The sequence below is a fragment of the Varroa jacobsoni genome, unplaced genomic scaffold (genome assembly GCF_002532875.2).
Source record: "Varroa jacobsoni isolate VJ856 unplaced genomic scaffold, vjacob_1.0 scaffold_978, whole genome shotgun sequence".
Lineage (NCBI taxonomy): Eukaryota > Metazoa > Arthropoda > Arachnida > Mesostigmata > Varroidae > Varroa > Varroa jacobsoni.
Genome location: NW_019213880.1, coordinates 111,043 through 130,911, shown reverse-complemented (window position 1 = coordinate 130,911; position 19,869 = coordinate 111,043). Strand labels below are relative to the sequence as shown.

The window sequence follows — 19,869 nt, the reverse complement described above, 5'->3', positions numbered from 1 at the left end:
GTTCAGTCAATGGAATATGCTCACCTTTCTGTTCCTTCTCCTGACTGGATCGCGTTTCGTCCTGCTGACTAATTACATTTAGCTAAGAGGTACCCCTTTACGGACACTTGCAAATTCGATCAGCGGACTAATTATTTTTGTCCTTTGAGTCTGTTGTATGCGCCTGACAGCACCTATCAGCCCTACGACGTATGAAGATGTTTGATGCTAAACTTTATCAAATTAAGGAACTTCTTCATTCATAAAAACGTCATCGAAGACTCTAGTAGACGAATGGGGTCGTCACTACAGAATCAAGTCAATTGTACAAATTTAACACAAAGCGAGTCGACAAGCGCATGCCCTCCTCAAAGCAAACCTGAGCCTACCTAGAAATTCTGGCATTTGGCCTTATGACGAATCTCATCTTTTAGTTAACGTAATACTGCATATAGCCAAGACTCCTGCTAAATTGTTTTCACAATTTAACATGGCCATGCGAGTCTGACGACGCTCTGTGCCAGCCTATAGTGGATAGCTTTGGAAGTGTAAATTCTACTTAGTGTACTGCCCGAAATGGATTTTCTCAGGAACACGTATAGTTTAGAAGTTGGCCGTGGTACGGTACGCAGTCAGTACAATGGTTCGTGCACACATTCCCTCCTAAGGTAGATTGAAAGATATCCCAAAAACTATGAAAACGGCGTGCTCTACATCCTCCCCGGGAGAGGATATCCTGACAAGGGGTATTTTCGGACATGCAATTGGCTTGCCGAACAAAACTCTACCAGGAAAGACTCCCTGCCTCATGATCATAGGAATTTAGACAGCTACTCTATGCCGGTTGAGCCCAGTGCGTATGTGAAGGCGCTCCCGTGCAACAGGCTCACCTCTCTCTGTTCTTTCCTGCTGAGATTGACCTGGTATTGTCTAATCGCCGGCAGGCGAACTCTAATAGTATTTGTAATTTTGCTCCGTTCATTCCTGCCTCGCTGCTTGCCGCTACTGTCTATAACAAGGGTCTTTTTTCACTGTTTCCAAGCCTATTTTAAAATACTGTGCCATGATAGCAGGTGGGGCGGTTTACATAGGTATGGCGCTGTGCCGGTGCTTTATGGACTGGAAGCGCTATATGTGTGCTGTAGTAAAGGAGGTTCATAGCGTTTACCATAGATCAACGGGCATTGCCTCCCGAGCTGCCATGACCCCCCAATAAGATGGCGGGTTCGGCTTAGCAGTGTTGTTTTTGGGGGGTTCCTTGGACATCTTCTGCGGCAGGAGAATTCTTCAACGCGCCCGCCATTGTGGGACAACATCGATTGCGTACGGCTCATAGGTAACCTCGTACCGTCGCTCCACCTCGACTCCACGAACGCAGCAACACCGACTATTGTATGTCCTTCCTCCCTACTCTATCCCCCTTTGATATCCAAGGCCCGGGAAGTTTAGGGCCTGCTGGTTAGGTATGCATGAAACAAGCGGGGACATCAAGCATTACTGCTGAAGAAAGACAGCGAACCAGGCAGTCAGTAAAGCCAGCTTGGTTCTTTCTTATCCTGTCGCGACTGGCTGAATGGCTTCCTAGGCAGCACACTGCGATGTGATTCGATTCCGCTAGATTTAGTCGAATCTAGTAAACAGTGCCTAAGCTTGTGCGATGAGTCCCGGTCTGGGATTTGATCAGGTCCCCAGCCATCGCACTAAATGCGTGAATTGAAAGTGGCTGATCAGTGATGGCAGTACTTCGAAGAGAATAATACCATGTAATCTTGTGCCAGATGGATCTGATCTTGCCATGTAACGATTACGCAATCATACTGATTCGCCCATAGTGACGTCTTTAGAATCGATTTGCGTCAATACCAGCCGTACTACGGAAAGATTTTCTAAAACCAAACAATTTTACCGGCTTAGTAACGAATCATCCGTATCCAGTTTTCCATATAATGCTAACCGTAAATACTTGAACAAAGCCAACTTAACAAAAGCACCGTTAAAATTCAGTTGACATTTGAATTTGATAGAAGTCATATATCGAAAATAAGAAACCTCAACGATCGTGTTGCTCCGACCTGTTTGTCGTGGTAGAGCAGTGAGACAATGGGTTGGGAAGAACCTATCGCTTCACTCTATTCTATTCGGCCCTGCACAGGTTTGAACTTTCATTCCAGACGAGCTCGTATCACCTGTTCGCCTGTTATCTAACGTTGATATTCGTTAAATATAACTCTCTTTAAAAACACGTCATGATAGCCCCAGCCGTAAAATGGGTCTCATCAGCGTCCCATGTGATAAAATGTATTTTAGCGGATCTAATTCGACAACAATTATGTCTATGTCATTCAAGAACCACCCAAAGAGGCGACCTATAATTTTTTTTATTAATTTATAACCCAATCAATGTGGGCCTTTTATTATTATGTTAAAAAGCTTCGTGAGATTTGCTTAATTTTATTACCTCTATTAATGTTGATAAGAGATTTTTTTAGTCGCGGAGTAGAAGATTAATGTGGTATAGGTAACAAAAAAATGGTCAACCTTTACTTGTAAAATTATAGTATCTTGTAAGTACACTGCAGGTTTTGGGAAAAAAAAAACTATCTAAAAAATGTACTGAGAGGTAGTGGCTGCAATACATTTCTAGACAGAACGTTACCTACAGATCGTCCAACCTAAATAAAATTCTTTAGATTGCTATAAGAATATTATTTATATCTGGCTAGGGCAGTTTATGTAAATAGACCGATTCCTCGTGGTAGCCTAGTGGATAACGTATTTGCCTGCTAATCTTAGAGGTTTCACTTTGAATCTAGATATGTTTCGTTTCGTGATGGAAGCCAGCCGTCTGATAGAATGCCTAACGGCGGTCTTTTTTGTCTGATGGAATATTTATAATAATAATTAATAAAAAGAATAAAGATATACATAAGTATCGAACTTAACTCATTCATAGCTCTTGAGCCCAATGCAACATTATGAAAGCTCAGAATTGAGTGTTTTATTTATGAGTCAGCGTGATCTTCAACTCCCTACCGTCCAGAACCAAACAGAGATCGATTTGATAAGATTAGCGATGGAATAATTGCTTGTATAGACCGCAAGCGATTTGGTCCGCCTATAAGCTCGCCATCAGCGCTCACCTGGAAGACGGAAGCAACAGAATCGGGTTAGAACTCAACTAACTTAAATGAAGTTATGCAGCCGTCTGACGTGTTACATTGAATGACTTACGTATCAAATCAAATAGGTCTCGGGGCGGAGAGAAGTCGGTTTAAAAGCACTGTATATGTGGCCGCCTCGAGACGAACCGTTCACCTTAAACAAGCTCTATAAAATGAATTATAGTAAATCTTTAACAACAGTTGCCGTGACAAGTTGGGGCAACCGAAAATGACTACTGGCTATTTGTAGACGGTATCAATTCACAATTTAATTAAATTCAAATTTAACTACCATTTTAGAAATACCTGGCTCTTTCAAGAATTTCCAATAATGCTGATACTTTGGCCTTAATATATGGCTTTAATTTACATTACCTTAAATTAGTAATGGCAAACTCTATTTTACGCATATCTTGCACATACGCATCATGTAACATGGCTCAAGGTTCATGTTAATGGTTGGAATGCCCTTCTCCTTCGCTGCTTTAGAGTATCTTACATAGCCTTTTCATTTGGTTAGAGTCTAAGAGATCGTAACTAGCAACACCTGACAGATAGCTCGCCGACAGGCCTCAGACGCAACACGTGTGCCTGCCTATACAAGTATCGATGTATATAATAGGAAAGTAGAGAGATGTTTGTCTAAGCCAACCCACGGGTCTTTATGCCTCCCCTAGGTAGAGGCTCTATTGCATTTCGTTTCCAAGGCAACAAGTCCAACAACAGTCAGGCTTTTACGTTAGACGTTACAGTCCTGTTCAGATCGTGTCCCGTAGTACCCCCTTCAATGAGTCTGAACCTCACAATAGGGCCTCCATCCGATATGATGTAAAAGCTTAGCATGAGACTATGAGCTTTTCATACAACATAGTAGATTCTGTAACGTCGTTTCACTGATTGTTTTTTAGATTAGCCTTAGGAAAGCAGTTTGCCGGAGAGAAACAGTCGCCTCAATATGGCCAGGATAACGTTGCCTCGTGGACAAAGGCACCGGTTGCGGTGATAGCTACCTACGACAAAGACGAAGATAATTTTGTTGCGCTTGGACAAGAGAAGTGACGAAAGTGCCCGCACGAACCAGGCAGTTTCAAAAAAAAATATTCTATCTAGCAATTGCGTGTAGTGCAATATTGATTTCTTTACAGACATTTTGGTCGACTTTTTTGTTTTTGGCTCAAACGCACACGCATACGTTACACCGGACAGGGCACCGCTTTATTAGTATATATGAGGCGCGACCACTCTGACCCCGCTGTAAATACAGATCATCACATACAGAAAAATAATAAACAATCACAAGGGCCCTATACACAAGCGTAAACAGAACTGATGGTGTGCATGCGTCGATGAACACTCATAGCTATGCAGAAGGCTAGAAGCCTAACGAGCCTGAGCACGGTTAACAGAAAAACGCAAGGGGGAAACTGTACATTAACCAGACACATGTACACGTACATGAATGCTATGCAATAACATTCTGTTGAGAATCATCTAGAAACCCGTAAATCCCCAGATCGTAGTGTTTTCCTTCCGACCGAATATTAATCAGTGCCGCACTCTATATGGCTTTATTCTTCAAACATTTAATAATTTCCTTAAAAAAAAAAACGTAGGAACACCAATCGCAAATTTGCTACCCGATATGCGGAAATATACATTCAGACATGTCAGCACAGAATCAAAAAATGTGTTTTCTTTAGCTCCTATTTGGTGTAGGTGACCAAATATTATTATTACAAGATATAGCTAATCGATACCATAAACAGCAAATGTCACACATCAGTTTTATATATATACGTATATATCCGTAATCCAAAGTTGAGCTAGCTATAGTATTCCTATATATAGTATATAGGTATAGACATAGCATTCCTAGAATCTATGTACTATACCGCGACATGGCCTCATCGTTAACGATAACAATTTCCTTGTCTTATAAGATCGAATGCGTTTTGTATGATTAACTATCGAAAGAACGTCCGCCTACCTACCTGATCATAAAGTACGTTTTCTAATGAAGAGCCACGATACGCGATGCAGAACTTCAACTAACACATCTACTTTTTACGAAGATTTTTTTCTGATCGTGTTCGACATCTTGGCCTGTTTTGAGCTAGGTACTTATGTGCATACCGGCATACTTTAGTTAATGTCCTGATTAGAATAATAATTAGCCAGCGTTGCCAACGGCTGTATTCACGGCTTAATCCACAGCAGAGAAACGTGAACAAACAATAGCTTTCAATGTTTGATATTTATTACTTAAGATCAATAGAATAGATAAACAATCTAAGGTCCTTAATAAAATGTTTGTTTTACTCGGTGAAGCAACAACGAAGGACTAATTAATTTAGCAATAGCAAGAGCAAAATAACACCACTACTGACATAAATAATTAAAACAGACATTTTACTATAAATCAATGTTACCTTCCCTTTGTCACTATCTATTGTAGGCCGTAGATTTCGTAGCTCTAACAAACCAAACAATCAAATATCTATTATTAACTAATTTTATTTTTCATATTTAATTGGAGAAGGGAAGAAAAAACATTTCAATAGGAATCGTCATCTCATCCCGGAGCTATTTTTTCAGTTCAACGGACATACGTAAAACTTACATAGTAACTTTATGTAACTAGATGTAAATGTCATCTTTTACTGCTTGTTCTTTTTGCGATGACCTCTACGAACATCATCGAAACAGTTCGATAATTCCAAAATATCATGTTATTGACATCGTAGCTAATTAGCACTTTCTTTTTTATTCTAAATACGGTACAATCAAACTCAACCATTAACCACTTCATAGGTTCTCACTTGTTCTTTTGTCAGCCGACATGCCGCACTTCATCAGTGACTATTCAAGCTCTCCAATGGAATGTCCGTGAGCTGAAAGCCAGACTTCAGCATCTCGATTGCCGTATTTCGGTTCAGGTCTATTTAGCATCACGGCACGTCATCAAACTTCACAGAGACGCAATTTCTCTTCGCATAGCTTTAGCGAAACCTCTATATCTTTCTCACTTGAATGCCACTACGTTTATTTTCGCCGCAGATACTTTTTTTTTGTATGACGCACCCTTCTTCGTGCGCCGCTTCGATCAACGATCCATCGGACCAGCTAGTGGCTCTTGAGCTGTTGCCGCCGCCGCCGCTGCTGCTACGGTCCTTGGTGAGCCTATCGATCGAAGTCCCGCAACAGACGATTGAGAGACGGCAAAAAATACAAACCTGTACTGGAGGATCCACGCTAGCTGTAACTAAAAGCTTTTGCGAAGCTCCAAGTTTCAGCAGTCAAACAGAGATGCGTCCTGTTTTACAGATTGACAAACACCTCAGAGGAGCCGCCTGGCCTTGAATGGATTTAAGTCCGTGTTGCTGACAAAATTCGGCTCGACAGTTAAAAATAGGATAGAAGATTTGAAAAATGTTCTCATTTCATACAAAGGCCTGCACCGGACAAATCAAGAAGAAGAGCAGGACTTCTCACCCCACGTATTCTTTGTAACAAAATAATACTTCCAAGTTCTACATTGCGACTACTGAAAAATAATACAATGTGTTTGATGACGATATTTTAAGGATAACGGCGGTATTTATATAGTCAAATTTTTCGTAAATTACCTTATTTACTTCACTTTTTACCTTAAATCTAACCGATCCCGCTTGGCAATACAGATAAATGCAAATACCCCATTGATAAACTTGATGGTCGCTTCAACATACTCAGATAATGAACGCTCTCTCGTTAAGCTAACAATTTCAATGAAAAGTTGAACTGTTCGTGTTTGGTAAGCTGGCCCTTATGCTTATAATTGTAGTACTTAAAATTATACAGGACTGCCGACTGGTGTACCCAGAAATCACAAAAGAGCTTTGTTGATAAAACCAACCCGAATTCCGTGTATTTATTTAATAAACAGTTTGGCAGTCTGCGTGCATCACAGTAGAGCTAACCACTAGGATTTAAGATCTCATCTCAATGTAGTTTTAGCGGCTCACATCAATCATACACAGTGTCCATGTACTACGCTTCGTACCATGGAAAGGTCATTTAGTCCGCGACACTGCATCAAGTCGGTCCGCCCTGCAAGCCAGGTAGAAATGATATTATCAGTATGACTGGTCATCAGGTTAAAGCTTAAGGCTCAGTTCTTCCCCAAAGGACGAATGATTTCTTACTGAGGTAACAACAAGCAAACAACAATGAATAGTCAAATTTGCTAAACTGGTTCCTATGCTCAAACTGTAGTCTTCACAATTATTCATGACTGGTGACTGATGTACGCGAGACCTGCAACAGAGCATAGTCAAAAAGAATTTCGTCGAGAAGTTATATCCACAAAAACAACAGAGTACAAATCGTCATATAGAGTAAAACCATTTTGCGATTGCGCACTATTTCACTTGACTAACTTTAGCAGGCTACTTCTAGTAGCCGTAAAAATATCCCAAGTCTATATGTTGTAAGTTTGTAAAAAGACCATAGGTTCAGACTTTACTTACATCTTAACAGAACTTTACTCGTGCCTGCCCAGTCTAGTGCGACGTGTGGATGCTCCATTTGTTTACATTAATTAGGATTGTCTAAGCCAGATATGGCTTTCTAATTAACTGTATGACCAAATATGTTTCCTTTGCCGTTTTGTTCTGCTTTTGATTCGGTCGTTTGAGTTTTTCTCGCTTCTAAAGATAGATATGTGAGGAATTAAGCCAGTATTGGTATTTAGTAGATGAAAATTGTTCTAGGAATCATTGTTTCGCCAAAAAATACACCTGCAGTTAGCATCCAGGTTCTGGCAGTTCAGGGGGCGGAGGACAAGGCCGTATGTACGTTGGTCCTAAGTCAGATGCATCTGCCTGGTTCCTTTTCATGAAACAGTTCCCTCGATACCCCATTTCTCCTTCGTCTTATTAGTGAGAGTAGTTTTGTTGGTTAGTCAGCCGCCACGCTTTGGTTAATTCAGCTGATTCCTTTAGCAGGGGACTAGCTAAAGGTCGGCGAGAGAGTTTCGCCGAAGCGGGTATCACTGACTCAGCGAGGCTGTGTTGATATTTGACGGTTAAATCGTGTCGGTTCCTGGCGTTCAGAATCTCCCAGCAGCTCAGATTTGGGGGGCCACAGGTAACAAGCAGACTGGCCTGCAAAGTGTTTGCCGACGAAGTCGAAGTGAAAACCAGCGTTGACGTAAAGCTTTTAGTATCCGCTTTTGCAAGCTTAGTTTTCTGTAAGCTTCCTAGACACTCACAGGATTTTCAAGCCGCCTGGGTACTCAAAGCTCTGCTCAGATGTCGCCAAGGATAACGCCAATGTGTCCTTTATCATCCATTATTCGGACTCAAGGTTATATTATTACTTACGTTATTATTGTCTTTCAAATTTAGCGGGTGCTGGCATAGGCTACGGATAGTCGAGCTAAATTTGCACCAGCTATATCTCATTTTATACCTCAACAGTAAAACAGAATCGAGTTCTCTGTCACACATCGTAAAAAAAGTTCTCGTGCAAGCTCAGATCTGTTCAGTAGAAATACTACTCGATCAAAGATCGATGTAGATAGAACAAGTACGGTCAACACATTGTCAAACACTCAATATGTTGAGTCAACTTCGTTTTCTGAATGTCAGTTTCTATTAACGGACGGGACTCTATTGACTGCTGCAGTTACAGCTGTTAATTAGTCTGCCACACTCGCTAATGGTTATTAACTGAATGATATTAGGACAGAAAAAACTCTCTTTTTTTTTTGCATTTCCTTGCTTGGCATGTCACCTTCGGCCATACCCCAACTCCAACTACGGTCCCCTTATTCGGAGATCTAAGCTTTCGTAATATGTCCCTTTAAGGCTAGTTAGACTAGGTTTCATATTAGAGATAAGCTTTGGAAAGTCCCAGAAGCGCCTACGAAGCAATTTGTATTTTTGAACTTAAAAAGGCGAGTACCTGTTGCATTAATAATACTCAAGTGAGTCATTCTCTTCGTTCATTAACAACTTTCCTTTCGCTTTCGTAAGCTGAATCGATAGCGAGATGATCACTAATTTGTCAAGATATAGCCTCAAGCCTTTGTAACGCCCTAATTGTCCTAAATAGTCGTCAGAACTGGTCAGAAATAGTCAGAACCGTTTTCTACAACGAGTACGATAGAGATGTGACAATGTATCGCATCTCTCCACAGAAAGAATGACCAGTAAATGTTTCGCCAACTACCCAAATATAACTTGCTTGGCAACTTCTTTTTGAGATTATAAAAACTAGTCTGAGTCGTGATTGTCCATCAGTGTTCCAGAACTAGCTATACTAGAATTTATTTTCAAGATGGGTGGCAAGATTAGCCATTATATGATAACCACTTTGTAAACCCAATTGAATAAAGCAAGTTTAATAATGTATTATATTAAAAGAGGCTTTTCCGGCGCTTCTTGGCAGAGCCCAGTTATACAATGGGTTGGTTTCGCACAGTAGCACACGCTTTTAGGTGTACGCCATCGAGGGGTGCTAGCTTGACCTGTCTCTCAGGCGCTGCCTTACGTAGTACTAAGCAAACAGCATGCTTCTATGAGAAGATATTCGTGGAATTCAGGCTTAGATTTAATCTACTTCCGCAACGCGTACGTTTCATGAAATACTTCGTGCAGATCTTTTTGGTGTAGTCTGACTAACTTAAGCTGACGATGGAGTAGAAAATTTACTATTGTCTTTAACCTATTTTACATAGTAGAAATAAATAAAAAAAAAAAAATGGCGCCATGGACAAAAATTACGAGAGACCATTTGAATCCGTAGCGGAAGCATTACAGCAGACTCACTAACAATAAACATACGACCTAACATGTGCAAGATCAATAAGAGTTCTATACCGTCTAATCTTTTTAGCAACAAGAAAGCAATTATCATATTGAAAAAATCGAAGGTATGCTACAGTGATTTTATGTTTTAAATTAGGTTATTGATCGGGTCGAGTAAACGAAGCTGCTTTGAATTTCCAACAGAGGAATTCTGGGCTCGAAAAAGAGGTTCCGTTTACTAATAACAGACATAACACAATCTTGTACAGGGTCCTCTAGTTAGCCAAGAACTTCTATTATGTATGCCAATATGAGTGTGTCGCATAGTATGAAACCTCAGTTGGCACTACGTCGCGTATCCAACTTTACCCATTAAACAAGACCTTGTAGTTCATATCTATTTTCAGTAGGTTCCTGCACGGCTTTATAGAACAAATTAAAATTATACTGTTTTTTTAACCGATCCGCTATTTAATGAATAATTCCACATTACTGAATAATCTACTAAAGCTCCAATACATTTTCTACATAGATGTTCATGAATACACACACTATAATATATATATATATATATATATATGTAGAATTTTCTCACTATATAAAATATTGGCGGCGTCTTCAAAGATATAAGCTAACACTAAGTGAATAGCGCGCCAGGTTCCGCGAGTTTTCAGATCTCACGGTCAGACTGGGGATACACTAAAGCAAGTCAGACGTCGCTGTATAATTTCTCTTTTATCTATAACACCAACGCGTTGTACTTAAGGCCTCCGCTAGCAGTTCTCTGTTCATCTCGGTGCAACAGTTCGTATACTTTTCTATGGTCACGGCGAAAGAGTCACTAGATATTATTAGTCTGATAGTCTTTTGGACAAGACAGGCGAACCTTCTACGGTACGTTAGAAACGCTACGGCCTTTAATGGTTTAACGATAAAGGTACAACCTTAATTTCATTGGAAATTCTATCATCAAAACAAAATGTCTGCGTATATTTTGTTTTCGACTTCTCTGTGAAAAATTAAAAGAAAATAGCTGATACAATAAGAATACAAAACGGAGTTGAAAGTGAAATAATTGAAAAATAGATGCATTTATGTTCAATAGTGACCCCGTCTACCTAAATCATACAAATCGTAAAATCTCACGAAAAGATCAAATTTTTTAATTAGTATTTAATTTTTATATATATATTTTTTAATTAATTTTCAATAGTAGTAAAAATTCAAAAAAAAACTTAAATCTAGAAGTTAGGGAAAGTCTGATGTGTAGGCCTGCTTTTTTTACAACCATAAGCTTAAATTTTCCTTTACCCTTTATTTCACTCTTTTCCAGTTGTAAGTCTATGTACCCTATATATACGTATATATAAGATCTATGTGTTAAAAGCTTCTGATTGACAGGTTGAAGTTGATGGTCGTTTCCATGCTAAATGAGCAGCGACAAATGGCATTGTGTCGGCTCGAAATCTCTCGCACGCGGCGTTCAATGCAATTTGTCTAAACGTGTGTTATTGGAAACACAATTAAGATAAGCCACAGATAAGAACTTGTTGCAATTCTTGGTTCTAACGGCAATGTACGCACCATCAGTGGTTCAAGGAAATTTGAAAAAACCGGGCACCCCCACTAAATTTCTCACTCAGCCCTTCCACATACCATTATTACACAAGAAGCTCTGCCAGAAAACGATAAAATGCTAGAAACAAAGAGAAATTAACTGACTCCCATATAGAGACTGATTTAAGTTCAATCTTAAACGCCAGCATCTATTCTCGTCATCTTTTATCCTCGTTGTCGCTGGTATCGCTTATTTATTTAGCACCCGTTACACGTCTCCTCGGTGTCATCCTTGGAAAGGATGTCGGCGACAACCGTCTCTTATCAACAAGAACTTCCAATATCTCCTGTTGTCTCCCGTCTCTCATTTCCGCCATTCTAATATTTCGATATAGACATTACACTATATTTTGATTAGCCGAAACAAGAAAAATACATTGCCGTGTACAGCCAGTATTGACTATCGTTCTTGCTAGTTTTCGTTGTGGGCGTCGTTAACTCAAGAGACACATGACGCTCGATCGACTCGAAGCGGTTGTCTCTCATGTGTGGCCTCTTTTCGATCATTATTATTAAACTGAACAATAGAATATTCTCTCAGAGTAGCTCTCTTGAGAGAGGAATTCTATAGGCGTTCCCGGGATAGGGGGTTTTGGGGCGAAGACCAGCGAGGCAAAAAGAATAAGAGTAAGTCTTCGTTCGCCAGTACACATCGGTACTGCTATCGACTCGTCGACCTCTATCGAGGGGTGCAAGGATCAGGGTACACGCTGCGTTCGTCGGTCCATCAGGTCAGTATGAGGCCATAGTGAATGTGTCCTTTTTCTGAGTAATCTCCGCTGTGGGCTAGAAGTATGCTGTACAAGGCGAACTTTGTCGTGTCATGGCACAAACGCCAGGAGCAATATTAACGGCTGCCTTGCTTCTAAGAAAATATAATACGATACAGAGATATCTCAGAACATCCTGAGAAGAGCCAGAATGGAACAAAAATCAAAAAGAGATAACAAGGTCAATGGATGCTGAGCTGGCAGATAAGATGCAATAAATTCTTTGCCTGTCACCGGGTTTTCTGTACCAGGAAAGTTAGCTGAAAGCATAGGGCCTCTTTAGTTTCGCATATGAAATACAAGTATGTTTTAGTAAGGAACATGCTTCTACCCTGTAAAGCTAAAATGCCTCATATGAGAATACGCGTTTGTTCGTACGAAACAGCTAAATCAAGTGCTTACTACATTCTGCTCGGTAAGATTCACTTTCGTTTAGATTGCCCCATATATCCTCCAGTTAATATCTAGCCCATCTTTCAGCTCTGCTAATTAAAGTCACGCCACAACCTGCTCTCTAATGTACTAACTAGCCCGTATTTGCGTAGATGCCGCACACTGTATATATATGTATAAAAGATCCTATGAAAAAAATACATACTCCTATCGCTATTCAGCAATTCTCAAAGTGAAAAGACGAGCACATACATTCGAGAGAAGCTTTGGAGGTCAGTTTTTCGTAACGAAAATTACAAAATGATTTTTAATTTGCTTAATATTTTTTCTCGTTACATGGCAAGACCGCCTCTAGCTAGTGCGTGCTTTCTCACCTTACACGAACCTAAGAACACTGCCGTATTTCATAGGTATAGCCGTAAGTACATTTTCAACAGCCTTGAGATAGCAAGAGCTGTATAGCTATAATATTAAGTATAAGATAATTATCCTGAACATGAAAGCTTGGTTAGCAAAGCCAATCAGAGAAGGAGCGTTCTTCCAATAGCCCTAGAGACATCATCATTATCATGCCATTTTTTATGTTCAACTGTGTTTATATTATACGAACACATTACACAACGAAGTTCACAAAAGGGCCTTCGTATAGAAAATGCGGATAAAATCAGTGGACATGTGCTGTGGTAGCACTTGAACCAAAAGTGATTTATTATAAATGTATAAGAGCGGTATTGTTAGCATAGATCAAGGCTTTAATTAAGTGATCTAGTTCACTGCATAACGAGTATGGACGTTCTGATTTCTTAGTATTCGACGCAGTCCACATAACAGTATATATATATATATATATATATATATATATAATGTGTGTATATATTTTAGCGAAATTTAATAAACAATTAACAAAATATATGTTACACTGTTCTGAAGAGGTCCGTTTGCTGATCGCAACAGCGTACCTGCGCGTTCTGAATGTCCATCTAGTTAATTGTGTCAATGATCAATTGCAATATCAACTGGTAATGTCAGTGAATCGCACAAACGTACGAATCCCCTTTCCGTCTTCAGTCAATCACAGTTTCTACACATTCGACTGCCTGGCTATTTAGCAGAACTAGACGGATCGTTCCGTGGGTGACCGGAAAGATTAGTGCTCACCATCACGTAAACGACCTAACGTTGGCCGGCACACAGCTGCAGGTGGGAACACGCCTTTCTGGAGGCCCGATGCCAGATAAGCGTCAATGCTGCGTATTTCCAGAAACTGTACTTACCTAAGAGCTACTTAAGTTCATTTTTGTCATCTCTAATTTCCCTCTACGATTCGGATCGCTATCCCGAGATCATTTTGCATTTGTTCTACGATTCCTTCTCCGAGAGCCGAACTGGACACTGACAACTTTTGCATGGACAGCCGAAGCCGGCAATCAGCGGTGTACAAAGTAGTGCAGGGTTTAGGTCTGTCCCAATTTGGAGGTGATACGAATGCAAATTGCAACAAGCGCTTATGGTGGCCTATTAATTTGTCGATTGGTTGAGTGGGCGACCCGCTGCGGCCGATTGTCGGCCTGCGTCAGCTGAAGGCGAGCCAAACGATACAACGCAGTAAGGCCATCGGTAAGATGCCGCACCAACTTCGCAGGTACTTCTTTCTCATAGCAGAATAGGAGCCGTGGACCCTGTACCCGTGTGCGCAGTGTCTTACACGTGTGCATACCGCTATCGTAGATACACCTGCTGAGCTGACTCAGAGCAGTCAACATGGCTGCCGACAGCAAATAACGTTGAACTCACAGGACCGAACCGGAGTCCGCTATCCAGTGCTCCGCCTTGGCCAGTACTTCTCTTTCGCTCATTTACCTTTGTGCTTTCCCACGGTATGGCTCTCCACTGCTGCGACAAACGCGAAGGCTTCATTCAATGGCGGTCGTAGTAGCTGACTTACCGCAGTGGTCGAGCGGGAAATTAAATGCAACGAAGCTTCTGGCGTGCAGCCGCCATGATACCAGTACTACTAGGCCTTGCGGATCCATTTAGGAGACGCCCGCAGATTAGGTTGAGACAAAGCGGGACTTCCAGAAAGAACGACGGGCCGATAGGCCGACAGCTAGGCGAATGTCGGCTATAGGCTGCTCCTGAAGTAGAAAAGGGGTTTAACTTGGGGCAGCAGCTGCGTGACAGCAGTAGAATTTGGCGTCAACTCGGTACGGGTTACCGGTCGCAAACAGCCTATCCGTGGGCGGCGCGACAAGGGGTCATAAAAGGTTTAAGGGAAATGGGCAGCAAAAATGATGGTAAGGGATAGTCTGAGAACTCGGCCGTCTCGGAAGATCCCTGGCAACTCCTTTCGGCAAAGGACTTCGAGATACCATCAGGTGCGACATCTGCTTTTAATGTTATTGCATTCCTACCAGTGGCTCACTTCCGCTAAACGTTTTCTCGTAAAGTACAGCATTTTGCGCTAGCTGTAGCTTACCACAAGAGCTGATATATACGATGCAAGGATGTATTCCCTACAAGGTGGAGCGCTCCTCTACAACCTGCGTTTCGATCTAGAAAAGAAAATACAAACTCACTATCAAGTTTGTTTTTTTTTCTTTAGCAAAAATCGATGAACAAAAATGCCCAACTCTCCCACTAAATCCCAGGACGTTGAGCCTTTGGTGACGACAATCGTTTCCTAGCCTTTTCTACTCTACTCTGCCTTACCGGGCTGCTTTGATCTGTTTTTCAAGTGGCCACTCTCGATACGTCGTCACTATTACTGCTAACAATGTACTACGCACCACGATCTCACGCCCTTCATCGTTACTGCGTCTCTATTTTCAGCTTCTGCTGTTGTTGTCTGTCGATGGCGTTGTTGAATGCTGATGACGTTATAATAAGTTTATGGTGCTTGTGCTGCTATGCTACGAAGGTAGGGCGTCCACCTCTACCTGACACCCTTCTGTGCACAATACACAGTATTCCATGGAACGTACGTACGTGAGAGATCTGAAGTTGTCAGTCACGCGATGCCGCGAGGCCAACCTAGCTAGCAAATATGGCTGTTTGCTATCGACTGTGACAATCAGCAACCATCGTTCAAATAGAGTTGCCAAAGAAGTAACGTTGCCTTAACAGAGCTATGCTCAGGAAAATAAGCTCATCGGGGCATTTTAAGGGCTAGGGTCCAAGGCACGTATTTGGGGAAGTCGGCGAGGGTAAAATGGGAGTGTACACAAAGAACTAATACTGACCAACACTACCAGCTTAGAGCCGCCCAGTCTTTAGAAACGTACGAGAGTCGATTGTTTGCCCCTGGTATCGACCATATTGCCAATACCCATTCTTCAGGTGTTTAGCATTTTAAGAGAAGACAGCCTGCAAAGAGTCTAGCCACCACTTAGTAAAGACTATAAGAGCGATCACAATTTATTGTTTTGTATGCAGTTTGAAGATCGATTAGAAGATGCAAATAAGAATTATGTGGTAGCACAACTTGCATATGGAATAATGTGTTTGTAAGTCCGTAAAATATGCAAAAATGCAATAGAGAAAAAATGCTTTTATAGTGCGCGTGGACTATTGACACATGCTGTACTGGCTGATTAGCTTTATACATTCTATATACATTGTGATATCATAAAATGCTCGAAATAGTAGTGGATAAAGATAACAGAACCTTTTATATGGGTGCGTTTCTAACAATGTGATTGTAATTAGTATTTATACCATTTGATTTTTTGAGGCAATGTTTGACTATTTTTTTTTTAAAAACACTTTTACAGTCGCCAGAAACAATTTCATTCATGTGCCATAGGGAAAAAAATTAGTATATATACATTATATATATATATATATATATATACATTAATGGGTAATAGCCGCGCCGAGAGATCCACGTGTAGTGTGAGATGCATTGTATAATATTTAGTTGGGATCAACCAGTATATGATACAGTTTACTCTGTACATCTTGTTTTGTATTCAATTGTACTTTTTTTTTTTACCTTGTCTAGAAAATATATATTAGAATAGATGTGTTAGAAATAGATCACGTTGTGTTCACATAAGTGTTTTTAATTTTGTGGGCTCCTGCGAAATAAGTGTTCAGCTTTCTCCAGTGCTATAATGTAGGCCACCGACTCTCCATTGAACTAGTACGCACACTGTGCATCATGTATATATACCGTACAGACCAAATGTACTCCAATAGGTTCACTGCCCGGCTAAGTGTTTATGTAAGCTAACATCCGTTGGCATTATTAAGTCAACCGTACCGTAGCTCCAAAGTTGTGCAGATATCATCCAAACAGACCCGTATGTTTGAGGTCCCATAACCGTTAGGGCTAATAACAAAATTAAGTCTCAAAGGCTTCACAGCACAATTGAGAAGCCTTCAAGAAATGTTCAGACGATGCAACCCACCTTTAAGCAACAATGTAGGCCATAGACGACTAATGCCTGTTCACAGTTTTTCAAGTACAGTATATAATAGGACACGGAAACTCTAGATGTCCGACAACCTATTTGGTTCCTCACCTGAAGCAAGGGACAACGCATAACTTTGATGCAATGGTGATTGTTGTGGGACTAGATAATTTAGACAAAGAAACGTGTCAAAGAATTTATTTCAGAAAAGCAGTCACATAGATTTTTACTCCTTTTGCTAAACATAAAAAGCCAGTACAATGAGATAGAATTAAGCTGGCTCCAGGGTCTTTGTGTTTTCGTTCTCCAGACACGCCTTATGAAGCAGAAGAAACGCGTGGTTTTGACTGAATATGCAGAAACAATCAACAGCTTTCTTGTCATAACAATCGCGCTTGTAGACAACACTTGATTGACGCAGCACTCCTTAGTTGAAAATCACCCTTGTATCAAAAAAACGACAGTAAAGATAGCTAAAATTTGTAACATCAGCAGCATTATTCTACTTACCATCGGCTACTTTTTTTTTTTGCCTAATGGAAAATGTTGCATGACTTTCACATTTGCCAAGTTCCTAGCTTGACAGGAAGGACAGCTCACCCTCTTACATTGCGTATATCCTTCTCCAATTCTTATAGATCGACATACTTGACCATGTAAAAGCGCAGTTAAAATATGTACTGGTAAATATTTCTAACAGTCAGGGACGAGCACTATTAATCCAAACCTCCAAACGAAAGCAAGAGGCACGGTATCTGGCGTTCTCTTGATACTTTCCATTCTACAGAAGTTCTGCTGTGTTATGACATCGTGATATGTTACGCATTTTTCTTTGAACTGGTTGACTCAGGTTTTGTCGGATTCGAAACGCTTTGGGACTCAGGAGCATAGGACATCTGCGAGGGACAGTAATATCGAACAACAAAGTATTTGGCTTTGGGGTTCCACGTGAATCCCAAACTTCTAAGAATATGCGAATGATGTAAGGACACGTAGGTTGCAGCACGTTTCACAGCCGGTAGGGACAACTCGGGAGAAAAACCGGCCAGCTGTTCTTGTGATAACTGTATCTCATAAGAAATTCCGGTATCATAGCAGAACGAGTATGAATCATGAAGGATACACTGATAAAAGGACCATAGATCATAGCACAGGGGGCATCTCAAATGGCTTATTTTCTTTTTTATTTTTTATGTACATGGCATTTCGCATTATAGTTGTGGCATGCTTTCTACTATGGATGCCTTTCCCTCCCCATCCCCAAGCGACCAACACCTGACATATACGCCCATCGGCTATACTCTCATATGCAGATCAGCCATCCTCCGCTCTTACGGTCAACCTTTCTTGCCAGAAAAAGACGCCCCTATCCTCCCCGCAGCTTTTTGATAGAAGCAAGAACAACAGAAAGTTCGAGTGAATCTGCTCAACCGATGTAGACCAGTGGCAGAAGTGGGCAAGATGCTGAAAAATAGGGATGTGGCTGCGTCCTATATCTTGTACCTCTCTGGCTCATGTGATCCTGACACGCTAATATTGTGAAACATTGGCAATACAAATAGAAGAGCAAGTTCTCCTACGAACACCCCACCAACTTTTCTTCGGAGGGAGGCTTCGACACAGCCGTTTGCAATGTACCTATTCACTGGCCTTTGTTATGCAAGTGTCCAAGTAGAATCATCTAATAGCTTTGCCGATATCATCCGCCTGCGCTGAGACGCCAGAGCGTCAACGTGCAACGTTCTATTGAGCCACTCAATTGTTAACCACTTGGTAAAATGATCGCTACAGCAAGGAAACTTACGTGAGACGTCTGTGCTCGTAGTGCTTCGTCCAAACTTCTACTTAAATGGCTTCTCAGGTTTTGCGGGGCATTTAATGGAGCAATAACCACCATCTAATTTTAACCACCAACGACAGAGTAAGAATCTTTAGTCAATATTCAGTTTATATTCTTTACGTCGAAATAGTCCTGTGAGAAACTCCTGCAGATACGGAAATAATTTTTAGTGCCAAAAGAGCTTGTGCAGTATATGCACAACGTATACAGTCGAGTTATTGGACTTGCTTGAGCTTCTGCTGTTTCAAATGTGTTTATAGAAGCTATCGAAAACAATTACAATGCACGAAGACTGAGATAGTCGTAAACGTACACCACGGCACTCATAGCATATCGTGATGAAGTAATTAAACACTTTTTTTCTTTACGTGGTTGATGGTCCGCCAGTTAAATCAAAAATGTGTTCCTGATTACAGAGGTTGACTCGTTCAGATGTTTTCAGAAGGAAGATTCATCATTGTGTTAACTTGGTTTGAGTAACATCAACAATGTCTAATGTTATTTTAACGGTATACTTTTTTGAGCATCATTTACATGGAATTCTCACGAAACAGGAAATCAAAAATTCAACTTTATTATTATATTACGCCTTCGATGGCCGTCCTGTTTTATGTTTGATATTCATCGTGTACCGGCCTCCTTAGTGATAATTCTTCCTTTGAATTGAATCATGGCGTTCTCCACTGCTTAAGCTGCCCGTGATACACATTACTCCAGAACGGTTTGTCGCTATCTGAATGAGTCGACGGCACCTTTCTGACTCACCGATTCAATTCTGGAAATTTCCGTTGTACTCGCTAGTTCACAGAACACAATTTCCATAGCTATCAGTCGCCTCCCGGGTCTCTGAGTCGGAGTTCTTCGTAACTCGACGAGGGTCAGACGGTACCGCCAAAAACTCACGGT

General features: G+C 40.9%; 1 long non-coding RNA gene across 5 annotated transcripts in view; it reads right to left on the bottom strand.

The window, feature by feature from the left end:
* Nucleotides 1-2,911: 2,911 nt before the first annotated feature.
* Nucleotides 2,912-19,869, bottom strand: part of LOC111265521 (uncharacterized) — a 106,753-nt gene continuing 89,795 nt past the window's right edge. For 2 of the 5 annotated variants that reach the window (XR_002683498.2, XR_002683497.2), the window contains exon 3: nucleotides 2,912-3,119. This is a non-coding gene — a long non-coding RNA (uncharacterized LOC111265521). Of the gene's footprint in view, nucleotides 3,120-7,144; nucleotides 7,230-7,648; nucleotides 9,828-19,869 lie in introns of those variants that run through there. The other 3 variants (XR_015313091.1, XR_015313089.1, XR_015313090.1) reach the window with 3 other exon arrangements.